The 11402-nt window shown below is 40.3% G+C and overlaps 1 long non-coding RNA gene across 2 annotated transcripts in view; it reads right to left on the bottom strand.

Annotated features, from left to right (window-relative positions):
- Window positions 1–23: 23 nt before the first annotated feature.
- Window positions 24–11402, bottom strand: part of LOC112078963 (uncharacterized) — a 14075-nt gene continuing 2696 nt past the window's right edge. Inside the window, exons 2-4 of one of the 2 annotated variants that reach the window (XR_002895816.2) lie at window positions 964–990; window positions 760–816; window positions 24–481 (exon numbers count right to left, since the gene is read on the bottom strand). This is a non-coding gene — a long non-coding RNA (uncharacterized lncRNA). Of the gene's footprint in view, window positions 482–759; window positions 817–963; window positions 1208–11402 lie in introns of those variants that run through there. The other variant, XR_011478995.1, reaches the window with a different exon arrangement.

The following is an 11402-nucleotide window of genomic DNA, read 5'->3' as shown; positions in this document are numbered from 1 at the left end:
AATTTGTTCTTAACTGACTTGCCTAGTTAAATAAAGGTAAAATAAATTTAAAGCAGATTCCAACTGCATAATACACATTTTATATTTGCCAGCCCACACACTAACTTTAAACTCACATTAGTAATCACCTTCTCATACTGTATGTAGACGTCACTAAAACATGTTCTTCAAATAAATGCCACCACAAATAATATGAGAAACACATTTCTGGCAACATCTCCACATATCTGCATTGTCAAAATGMCCCCATAGAAGTACCATGTAAAAGGTGTGTTAGTGTTACTACCTGTGTTAGTGGGATTGTTATTATTCTGATTCATGGAGTAATCTCTGGAAGACTTCTCTCCTACAGCGCTGTAAACTGTATCCATGGAAACCCCAGAGAGAACCCCTGAAGCTCCAAGGTTGGTGACCTGAACATCCCCTACAGTGTGATAAACAGTATCCGGGGCAACAGAATTCTGATTGTTGCCTGCATCCCCTGTAAAGTTACACCATCCATCAACATGGGTTTACAGCAAATAGAGTAGAAGAGGTTCCTTGAATTTAGGAGGTATTTGCTCTTTAAAGTTTGCATAAGGTTATGATGAGAAAACATATTCTGGGTTGTGGGATTACATCTGCGAACTCACACACTCTCTGTCATAGCGCATGGAAGTATGTGTATATAGTACAGTACATGAATAATGTTGTTTGTATTACTTTGGGAACCCTGTTAGCAGGTTGAATATGGACCAGTCTAGTTAAGGTAACACTTACCAAACATTCCACCAAAATACTTTCTCAAAAAGTCGATCCAGGTGTCTTGGGGATATCCTGAGATAAAAAAATACAAAAATGTAAGACATTATTAACATTTTCATTCAAATGGTTTTGTTTTCACTGGAATCCGAATGTTGTACCATTTTTGGGAACCAGTGAGTATGAAGAATTGAGACAGGAAGAGACAGAGAATTATCCTACCTTTCTTTTTCTTCCACACCAAAAGTCCTGAGGAGTAAACATTTTTTTATTTTATTTTCATCCATGGTTCTGTATCTTATGTATTAGGTTTAACAGAGTGAGAAATAACCCTTCTTAAAGTACAAGTCTGTGTATTAACCATTCTGTCAGCTATTGAGTGTGACTTCACCCACATTTACATGTTTAAGCTGCAATAAGAAGACATCATTTCTGAGAGCACCAATAAACAACCTGCATACAGTACCTGCACTGAGACCGGGGGGCATTCTGTGACACGGATCCACTCTGAGTGTACCTCTGGTCCACAGTTTCCACTGGCTTAGAGATAGATGTAGTTTAGGAATTTAAATCAATTAAGAGAACAAGAGTTGTTTAACAGTCTACTTAGTAGTGAGTTGAACAGAAGTATTGCCACAATAAAGGGAAATGAAGGAAAACAGTCTACATTGTTAAATCACACTCTCAACTTCCGTGCCTACAATGCCTGATCCCTTCTGCTGCCCCTCTCGCATTGTTCGTCTTCCCGTGTCCCTTCGTTCAGGCAGCACGGACCCTCTGCAAGAAAACACAACCAGGAGAACTCAACCTAGAGAAATGGAACAGAATTATGTGGATCAAGAATGCTTGTAATACAATGGCACCGATCTTTTCTGTTAATCACCGTTCATGACCCAGTTTAAAGATGATGCCAGTCTTCCCATCTATTTGAGACGACGATCCTGTCACATTTATCCTGACGCAATACAGAGGGACTTGGGTGAACTTCCTTTCTCATATACTACCTCCATTTTGGCCTCTCCTTTTTCACGCTGGCGTTTAAGGTCGCCCCCTGGTGCAGCGCTGCCATTGCGTTTCAGTCTTTAATCATCGCCCCCTGAGGACGCACAGTAGAAGGTAAACAAGTACGGACAGCCCCCTCCTCTACTGAACCACCATGTTTCCCAGACAGGGATTTTCTTAGACAGGACCAGCCCTCCACCACAAATGTTTTTTTAACCACGACTTGTTCTAACAATCCTCAAAATATTTGATGGTAGAATTCCAGTGTAACGCCACTTTCACCTCAATCTGTAACCAGGTTTTTTCCATGCCTACTTTTTATGCGTACGTGTAAATTTACAAAACCATCAACAATTCGTTTACAGCAAACAGAGTAGAAGAGGTTCCTTGAATAACAATGTAATTTGCCTTTTAAAAATATATACGGTTGAGAAAAAAATATTCCTCGTTTATAAATCTAGAATTCTGCTTGCTGGGTGTATCTGGTCTATGTAGTCTGATATTTGAAACTAGTATGTCCCCCTCACCACCACCACCGAGGAGAAATGTATAATAGACCTACACCACAGATTAAAGTCTTTGGGTTCACCCTGCCTCGGAGGCTGGTCCACTATTATATCAATATAGATTCCCTAATTAAACCACTAGAGGGGCTTTGTCACAATCCCTCAAAGTCCAGACAATGGGGCAAAAATGGCAAACATCTTGGTCAGGGAGAAATCCAAAAACCAGTCAATTGGATTGAATGGCAAGTAGAGGCATAGAATGAATGCACTCTTCTGATTACTGATGTCCGGAAAATAAAAGTAAGCTGGTGAATTGTATCAGAAATGTGTAATGACAATTTATAGTCAACATAAAATATTGTGATATATAAGATAAAGCGTATATAGGAAGAGGAATAACTTTAAATGTCCCAAGGAGAAAGGTCCCCTTAGACACACAGTACTGCTGTATACAAATAGACACTGTACATTTACAACACCAAACATAATCATACATACACATTAGCCTTATCTACACTTCTCATCAGCACCACAGGAGGGAAATTGTTGTCTCACCCATATGGGTTTTATACAAATTGTAATGGTATAATAGCTTTAGATTACTGAAGTAAAATAATAAACACAACATGTAAAAATTGTTGGTCCCATGTTTATCATGAGCTGAATAAAAGATCCAGAAATTTTCCATATGCAAAAGAAAAATGCACAAATTTGTTTACATCCCTGCTAGTGAAGCATTTTCTCCTTTGCCAGGATGCATTCATTTGGGAAAGTATCAGACCCCTTGACTTTCTCAGCATTTTGTTACATTACGTCTTATGCTAAAATGGATTCAATAGTTTCCCCCTCATCAATCTAATCACACAATACCCCCCATAATGAACAAAGCAAAAAACAGGTTTGGTTAATTTTTTTTCTTCAAAATGTACTAAATAAATCAAAAATGTAAATATAAACATTTCATGAGTAATTCACACCCGTTTACTCAGTACCTTTGTTGAAGCACATTTGGCTGTGTTTACAGCCGATCGTGTTCTCTTGGGTATTGACGCTCCTACAAGCTTGGCACACCTGTATTTGGTTGTGGCCGGTATTTTAACTTTTTTACTTTTTATCAATTTTCCCAAAAAATCTATAAACCTGTCTCCGTTTTGTCATTAATGGGGTATTGTGTGTAGATTGATGAGAAAAAAAATGAATTCAACCATTTAGAATAAGCTGTAACATGTAGAATAAGGGAAAGGTCAAAGGGGTCTGAATACTGTTACAAATAACTGTAATGGGCCATCACTCTGAAAGGTGTGGCAATATCAATAAGTTTGAATTAAACCAGCATGATCATTACACAAGTGACCTTGTGCTTGGGACAATAAAAGGCACTAAAATGTGCAGCTTTGAGGGAGCGTGCAATGGCAAATGCTGACTTGTGCAGGAATGTCCCAAATGAGCTTTTGTCCAGAGAATTGAATTTTCAATTTCTCTGCCATAAAGTCCACCTGAAACGTCGTTAGAGAATTGGGCAGTACTGTCCACCCGGCCTTCATTACCGCAGACTGTGTAACCACGCCAGCCCTATGACTTCCACACCTGGCTTCTTCACATTTGGCGGGATCGTCTGAGACCAGCCACACAGACCGCTGATTTAACCTCACTAGGGGTAAGGGGGCACTATTTCACCTCCGGATGAAAAAGCGCGCCCAAAGTAACCTGCCCTGTTACTCAGGCCCGAGAAGCTAAGGATATACATCATAATAGTGGATTTGATAGAAACACTCTAAAGTTCAAAAACGTTAAAATAATGTATGTTGAGTAATACAGAACTGATATGGCAGGCAAAAACTGAGAAAAATCCATACAGAGAAGTGTTTGTAAGTTTTAATATTGAATGCCTAATACAAGTAATCCATGACTTGGGACTCAAATTGCCAACTTCCTATGGCTTCCACTAGATGTCAACAGTCTTAGAAATTGGTTTCACAAGGCTTCTATTCTGAAAAAATGAGGGAGTAAGACCACTCTGAGTGAGTGGACCCTGGAAAGTCCCCAGACCTGTTTTTCCTGCGCGCGACCGAGAGTGGCCTTTCTTGTTTTTCCTTTTATATTGACGAAGCTATTTGTCCGGTTGAAATATTGGAAATTGATTATTATGACTGGAAAACACCTGAAGGATTGATTATAAACATAAGTTTTGACATGTTTCCTACGAACTTTACTGATACTATTTGGATTTTCGTCTGCTGTTTGTGACTGCCTTGAGCCATTGGATTACTGAACAAAAACGCGGCAACCAAAAGAGGTTTTTGACCTATAAAGAGGACTTTATCGAACAAAACAAACATTTATGGTGTAATGGCAGTCCTTAGTGAAGTGCATACCCTGATGAAGCACTCAAAATGTAGTGATAATTTATATTGCTATTTTCTGACTTTACGTGACAATCTCTTGCTGGATAATGGCTGATATGTATGTTGTTGCTGGGCGCTGTCCCATATATCCGCAAGGTAATGCTTTCGCCTAAACTTTTTGAAATCCTGACACAGCGCCCTACCAGTCATGTGAATTGCCATAGAATAAGGGCCTACTGAAATTTTATTCAATTGAATGATTTCCTTATATGAACTGTAAACTCGAAAATATTCCCCTTATCTGAACTGTTGAAAATGTTGCATGTTGCAATTTATATATTTTTTCAGTAATTCAGCTTTAGAATCAGTATGTTTACAGGAATCAACTACATTCCGTGACAAATATGTCTTGAGTGTAATGTAATCGCCGAGCACTCTCTGTTGACCCGGGTAAAACTGTCACTTAAGTTTCATACACACCTCTTTCCCCTTCCCTTTTCATCTTTATCTGCATTGCTTCCCTGTTTTGGACACAACACACACACACGTGTGAGTAAAGGTCCCTAATTGAGTTAAAAAACAGAATTTCTGGTGATGCCATTAGTGGAACCGAAACCGTCTGCAGAATCACACAGAAGGGAAAAACATCAACTACAGCCTCTCTCCTAACGGCATCAAATGCTACTATAAAGAAGTTAATTCTGCTTTATACAGTCCTTAATTAACTGGATTTACTTGCCTTGTGTCTGGCTGGACTACATACTGCCTTTACTGAGGAAGAGAAGACAAGAGAAAAGTTGAGTTTAACAATCTGATACACAGAACCGATATACTTATTATTGTTTGTTCAACTTCTGGATGACAAATGAAAAAAAGGATGCTTAAGTGGTGAGAATTCCAGTCGAATGACACTGTCTTACAACAAGTGTCATTGACTTACAACAGCGACTTGATATTTAAAAATATTAAACATAATTAAAAATAAATGGCAATCAATGGTATGTTTCTCGTAATATTCTGAGATATGCAGATGAGGCATCTATTGCTACTTCTGCTATCAATGAAGTACTTAAATTAGTTGGATGACTTGTCTGTGGTTTGGTTGTTCCATCCAACTGCGCTTTAAGAACTGAAACAACCAAAACCGGTGACAGGTAGGCATCAGTGGAGCTCCATGGTGCTGAATGGACAGCTCCTCAGTACAAGTTAGGCATAGTGGAAGGCTCCATGAGCTGAATGGACAGCTCCTCGGCACAGGTACGTCATGTGGAGCTCCAATGGTGCTGAAATGGACAGCTTCCTCAGTACAGTTAGGCATAGTTGGAGCTTCCATGAATGCTGAAGTGACAGCTCCTCCGGTACAGGTAGGTATACTGTAGTGGGAGCTCCGTTGCGTGGTGCTGAATGGACAGCTCCTCTGTCTAGTAGACAGCTATTATAATCTACATATTTAATGATGAGGTGTGTGACATTTGGTGGGCGTTCCTTTTTATGTTTTTAATTTCGTAACACTTGGTTTGAGACCACTATCAACGATGGTTTTTACAGTGTGAGGTGTTGGGGACTTGATCTTGTTTGATCGTCGTACATACCCGCGTTCAAAACTAACTAAATGATGAAAACGCTGCTGGAGCGGATCACAATACAGCAAAGAGTTTCCTACTAAATGCAACTCAAACACATGGATATCCCAATGCATCTAATCCCTGATTGTCTGTGAGTGGATTACAAACCCAAATGCGAAATAGTGGAAAACTCACGGGGAATCAGACAACCTACCTCCTTACCCACCACTTGCCTGATGCAATGCCTCCACTGAGGGGGAAAGCGGATGAGCTGTCAACGACTTGCGCTTTTCAATCACGAATACGGGAGGCCCTGTTTGTTGGCGGTTTAACTGAGACTTGGCTGAGATGACTGAAGTCCCGGACAGGGAAGTGACGGCGGCATCACACTGGTCAGAGCAAGACCGTGATAATCTGACCGTCACAGTGAAACATCACGGCGGGGCGTCTGCCTGCTTGGGTAGGACCAGTGGTGTAAATAATACTGGTAAGAGAGACTCCGTACCCCGACATTGAACTGCCTTCTGTGTCAACTGGACCCTACTATCTGCCCTGTGAGTTCCCCAATTGGGGGTTTTTTTGTTACCGTTGTGGTACATTCAACCAAAAAAGCTAGATTATAAAAACAAAAGTATCAAGAGATGATTCAATAATCTGTCACTGAAACTGGAATCCATCTCCCCCACACAACCCGCCACATTTATTTAGGGGATTTTAATTACTGTGTAACTTTCAATAATGTCCTGGTCACATACCATCAGAATGTGAAATGTCAACACTAGAAAAAAATAAAGACTCTGATTTGTGCTCTGGGACAATAAATGCTTTCTCTGCACCACCAGACCTCACCCTGGGGACATCAGACCAAATAATGTCTACCTCCGTCCAACTAACTGAGGAGAAACCCTTACAGTAAAAACTGTCAACCTGGAACGACAATAGTATCACTTCGTCTCCAACGGGTGTTTTGACTGTAGTATGTGGGAGGTACGAGGACAGCAAGCTCTGAATCTTGATGAACTCACAGGTGTTGTTTCAGACTAATGAACTTCTGTGTTTGAGTCGTTTGTACACCTTAACACCTGTAAATTCCCTTCCGCTAACAAATAAGCTTGGGATCAAACAAATCTAAAATCACTATCTTATTGGCAAGAAGGGCCGTTTATGCGAGGGTAATAGACAGGCTTAAGAGACGTACAACGTGAGATCAAAAGACAGATATGGTGATCAAGGATGCATACAAAGCAAAGGGTGGAAGAGACACCTCTCCTCAGATAACTCAAGGTTGGCCTGCCAAGGGATTAAATCCATGCGAGTGCCCTCCATATAGGCAGGGGAAAAACAATGCTGAGTATGGGGAACATAGGCCAGAACATGGCTAAATGAAACTGGATGTTTTCTTCTCAAGATTTAATCTGACGACTTTTGTTTTCAGAGGTAAAACAAGATGGAAAGCATCATTACCAGAATGTTGAGAGGTGTTGTTACCAGCTGATGTTGTGAAAGTTTTCCTGGATGTACTCACACTAAACCCAGCGGCCCAGACAAAAATAACTGGACATGTTTTAATAGCACTGGGCTGAACCATTGGCTTGTTTTTTACAGGCATTTTCCAAATCCTTGGTCACCAAGCAACACATCTAATCCCTCTGTCTGAACGACCTACCTCCATGTTGGCCTGACATCCTTAGTAATGAAAATGCTCGAGAAAAATTGTGAAGATCATTCTCGCACCACCCGAGAAGCTCCTCACCATTTTATTGCCTATCAGCCAGCAAAGGATTGAGTGATGCCATTCTCAATCTCCTCAACAAGTCCATCAAGAAAATCTAGAGGGGCCAAATCCCCTGTCAGGGTTTTGTTTTGTTGACTTTTCTTCTGTATTTCAAACATCCAGCCTTACATTCTGCCAGAGATCAATTAGGTGATCTCCTTAGATTGGGGGGCTGGTTTTGGCTGTTGGACTTCCTTGAGCCAGAGGTCACATGGGGTCAAAGTAGGTCCCCACGTGTGGGACATACACACACCACAGAGGCTCTCCTCAGGCGATGTTGTTTTGTCCCCCTCCTTACATCTTATACAATAATAGTTGTACTATTTCCATCCTGACAGACACCTCCGATAAGTTCTCTGAGACCACTAGGCTTGATCAGCCTGTGCAATAACAGAACAAATGGCCTGTGTCTTTGTAGAGTGGTGTGACAAATTCACTTGTCCTCAAGTACATGACTTCAGGAAGCATACAACACCTACCTCTGGCAGACAGTCTATCAAATGTCAAACATAGTTGTAGAGGGAAAACAATATCTGGTGTCCTCTTGGACAAAAGCTTCAGTGGAGTAAATGTAACAGAGACCTGACTCCTACAAAAGAGTCAAAAGAGAACTGTACTTTCCAAAATCTGGGATCTTTTAATGTAGACATTTAACTATACTACTCTGTTTTACCAAATCTTTCACTCTGAGTATATGTTAACTTTTTGTATTGTTTATTTGGTTTGGTCAATGCCACTGTCAGCCAGAGAAAATTTGCTGAGAAAGGATTAGTCACCACAACAAGCAATACTTGGATCACACAGACAGGCCTGAATGAATTTTTAGCAGGCGCCCGCAAAGGCACAAATTATTTTAGACCCAAGCCAACCCGTCACCGCCTTTGAACTAGCCCCCTCTGGTGCAGGTATTAGCACCCCTTGCAGAAAAACACAACTAGACAATCATTTGTCCAGGTGTGATATCCCTTAAAATGCTTGGGCTAATTCCTATCACACAGTAAAGCCAACAGGCTAGTCTCTTTTTTATGATGTAAAACTATTATGAAAGTTGTAGTTGTCAATTATGTTTTGTATTTAAACGCCAACTTTAAACATGTACATGACACTGCAACAACCATTTCCCATGGGGACAGTAATGTCAGCTACAAGTGACCGTACTGGAGGATTGTTCCCAACTAGCACCACAACCAGATCAACTGAAGCTAATTGAAGTCAGTTCAGTGATTTGCCTCAAATCAACACACCTGTCATTCCAGGTGGTTTAAATCAAAAACATGAAGTGCCTCTGCGGCCCTCCAGACCAGGGTTGTCTACCCCTGCAGTAGATGAATACTTGTAAGCTCTAAAAAGACAAAAACCGTGCAAAGGGTCTTGAGACGTCTGAAAAGCTAATCATCTCTAAACCGCAACAATCATGCATGGACAAAAAACATGGAAACAGTTCTCAGATGAAAGCGTCATGAATGAACAACCATAGGAGATAAATTCAAATGGAGCAGAAGTATTGTTGAAATAATTGGCTTGCAACAGTACAAAACTAGCAGGGATGACAAGTGACAATCTTATCCACAAGTGTTACTCTATTGGTGACATTATTGAAATGAAAAATGCATAGATGTAAAAGATAAACCGTAAACCACAGCAGGTTTATTCAAATACTTCTGAATCACACAGTACATCATTTAGGCCACCACACCAATTCATTATTTGTCCCCATGGGGACGATTTTGTGCAGTGTCATGTACATGTTTAAAGTGGCGTTTAAATTACAATGGGCAGCAAAGGGTAAGCCTAGTGGTTAGAGCGTTGGCCTAGACCGAAGGTTGCAAGTTTCGAATCCCCACAGTTACAAATCTGTCATTTCGCCTGAACAAGGCATTTAACCCACTGTAGGCGTCATTGAAAATAAGAATTTGTTCTTAATGAACTTGCCTAGTTAAAAATTAAGGTAAAATAAATTTATAAGCAGATTCCAACTGCATAATACACATTTTATATTTGCCAGCCCACACACTAACTTTAACTCACATTGTAATCACGCTCTCATACTGTATGTACCGTCACTAAAACATGTTCTGTCAAAATAAATGCCATCCAATAAATAATATGAGAAACACGTTTCTGGCAAACATCTCCACATATCTCATTGTCAAAATGCACATAGAAGTACATGTATAAGTGTGTTATGTTACTACCTGTGTTAGTGGGATTTGGTTATGGTTTTGTTTTCACTGGAATCCGAATGTTCTACCATTTTTTCGGAACCAGTGAGTATGAAGATTGAGACAGGAAGAGACAGAGATTATCCTACACTTTCTTTTCTTCCCACCAAGCAATAAATCTCTGAGCGAGTAAAAAATAATGGATCTGTAGCTTGATGTGTTCGTTTTAACACGTGAGAAATAACCCCTTTTAAAGTACAAGTCTGTGTATTAAACCATTCCTGTCAGCTAATTAGAGTGTGACTTCACCCACATTTACAATGTTTAAGCTGCAATATAGAAGACAATATTTCTGAGAGCGACACAATAAACAACCTCATACACTACTGAAACAAGGCGACTTCAAATCAATGTGAAAGTACACCAGTGAATTAAACAGCTGACGACGAACGAAACTATGCTCGATAAATCCTACACATGCGTGTTAAATAAAAGTCATACATCAAAGGACTTACTAAGCCTACAATCGACAAGATGCATGAACGACAAAAAAAACACAAAGAATTACGAAAATCACTAAATATACACATGCTTTTTAAAGAACCTAAGGCTGCGTCCGTGATTCAGCACCGCCTCAGGACAGCGCCTCAGGACAGGTAGGATAGAGGAGCTCCGTGGGGTGGTGCTGAATGGACAGCGCCTCTGTCTAGTAGACAGCTATATCAGGATTTTAGTTTGTGGGCAGTTAGACATTTTTTGGGCATGGTTAGGTAGCCTACAATGCGTATATGAAATCATAACTGACACGCAGACTTTATAAATGGTAGTTATAACTGTAAATAGGCTCTCCAGATGAAAAGGTTTGCCGACCCCCTAGACTACAGTCACTTTGTCCGAACGCGCATACAGTGTAGATCTATAATGACTTCCCACCAACGGTCTTTGTAGAAATTGGAAGACAATGTTGGTGGAAGTCATTAGTGTCTGTCAAGACACAGTAGGAGAGAACACGAACAGACTAAAAACATAAGTAGCCTAGCTTTATAAAACAAACAGGACATGTATTTTGGAAGTTGTTTCAGTTTGAGTTTAGTTTTAAACAAAACATGAAACCAAAATGGCACAAGCCTACTGGGCCGAATGAATGAAGATACCATTAGGCTACAGCTATCACAACCTATATTTTAATAGCAAAGAAATTGCTTTTGGTTTCCAATGGTCACCAAAAAGGAGGCTCCACCACCTCCCAATTCCCAGCTATCAGATTACAACAAGGCTTGCAAGGCCGAGTTCAAATGTCGACATCA

The sequence above is a fragment of the Salvelinus sp. IW2-2015 genome, unplaced genomic scaffold (assembly GCF_002910315.2).
Source record: "Salvelinus sp. IW2-2015 unplaced genomic scaffold, ASM291031v2 Un_scaffold6583, whole genome shotgun sequence".
Taxonomy (NCBI): Eukaryota; Metazoa; Chordata; class Actinopteri; order Salmoniformes; family Salmonidae; genus Salvelinus; species Salvelinus sp. IW2-2015.
The sequence above is the reverse complement of the archived record's forward strand: the minus strand, read 5'-3'. Positions and strand labels throughout refer to the sequence as shown.